This window comes from Pteropus vampyrus, unplaced genomic scaffold, assembly GCF_000151845.1.
Source record: "Pteropus vampyrus isolate Shadow unplaced genomic scaffold, Pvam_2.0 Scaffold391, whole genome shotgun sequence".
Taxonomy (NCBI): Eukaryota; Metazoa; Chordata; class Mammalia; order Chiroptera; family Pteropodidae; genus Pteropus; species Pteropus vampyrus.
In genome coordinates, this window is record NW_011889172.1 from 1618637 (window position 1) to 1620440 (window position 1804).

A 1804-nucleotide genomic window follows, 5' to 3' on the forward strand; every position below is an offset into this window, starting at 1 on the left:
TTCTAAAAAATGTAACTGCTTGTAACCCATAGCAACTCCCGGGCTTTGTAACCATCTGAGGGCAAATTAACCAATCAGCCTATGCCGAATAAGCCCTATATAAGCAAAGTTGCAACTGAGCTCCTGGGGCCAAGATCTTCAGAGCGCTAGCTCCTCTGGGACTGCCGGTGTAATAAACCCGAGTTTTCCAACTCTCTGAGTGCTCCTTTGGTTTCTTGCTGGTCTGATTTTTGCAATATTTCTGCAACAGTAGGGCACCTGCGCCCAACATAGGTAAGTATGATTCACCTGATTGTATCAAGCATGTGTGGCAGAATGCTATATACAAAGCCCATGCAGTCCCCTAACGGAGCAGAAGCGTGCTCCCTACAATAAAGTTGGTGCCTGCTGTTTCATTCTTGTGTCAGTCCCTCGTGCGTTCTTTCAACTGGGCATCTCACCACCAAAAACCTCCCTACTCGATCAGCTTGGTGCTGACAATGGTCTTTGTGATTGACTTCACTCAACATATATTTTCAATGCACATCCTTGATGTAGCTAGCATGTATCCATACTTTATTCGTTTTCATGGTTGAAGAATATTCCATTGTGTCCACTGAAAAACAGTATCAACTAGGTATTTTGGCACCAAAAAGGATTTGGGGAAAAGAAAGGAATGCAAGTAATGTATGCAGATGTGGTAAGCCGTGTGCACACACTGCCCTTCTGCCAAGATGGAGAAATATTTATAGGAGGAAAAAAAAAGAAGTTCGGGGGAGCCGGTTACAAACACCGAGTTTTATGGTAAGTGGAGAGCTCTTCCTGTGGGGTGCTCAGGATGACAGAGTGTGAGACTGCCTCCCATAAGTGCTAGCTCTTCCCACAGACCTTCCAGACCGATCATGTTCCTTTAAAATCGCATCATAATCTTTATCATTCCCCCCTTTTGATCTTTCTCTGAAAGCCTCACTGACCAAAGTCAGGTCTTTCAACTCTAGCAGCCTTTTGTTCCTCGATGTCAGGAAGTACCTGGTCTGCATGTTGTCGCTCACATCAGAGGGAAAGTGTGTGGATCGGGAACACCTTGTGTCCAGGGTCAACAGACAACAGGTGCAGAGCTTAGTAACTCAAAACAGAATTAGAACAATATAACAACCTAGTCTAGATGATGAATTTAAATCAGGAGCTCAATCCTGTAGCAATAAAACAAAGATCATGATTATCTTGGACAGACCAAAGTTTTTTTCCTTTTTTTTCTTTTTTTCTTTTTTCAGGTGAGGCAATCCTTAGTTGACCTTACAGCTTGCAAGGGCCTTGTCAGCTTACAATCCCTTATTTTTATTTTTTATGCCTGTAGCATCTGGTCTTCCTAGGTGGTCTCCCATCCAAGTACTAACCAGGCCTGACCCTGCTTAGCTTCCGAGATCAGATGGGATTGGGCTTGTTCAGGGTGGCAAAGTTCTTAATGACACATTAGATAACCGGAAAAGTTAACCCCTTTCACAGTATATTAGGAAATGTGAACAAGGGCACATTGCTTCCAAGGAAAAGAGAAAAATGAAGTAAGAATTAATATTAAAGAAAAAAGATTGTACAGGTCTGATCCAGTTGTGGGGAGAAAGCTGTTTCCTTCAGAAGTCACCTGCTTTAAATTTTGACAGCTTTAGTTTCAGATCAACAGTGTTGCAGTTCTAGGCATGGCCTGGTACCCTCTTTAGGTGTGACACATGCATCCAATTGTGTCACATACTTCCTGGAGTTAGTAGCACAGACGTTACTCAACAATACCTGATAGGGGCCCTTCCATTGAGGCTGGAAGGAATCA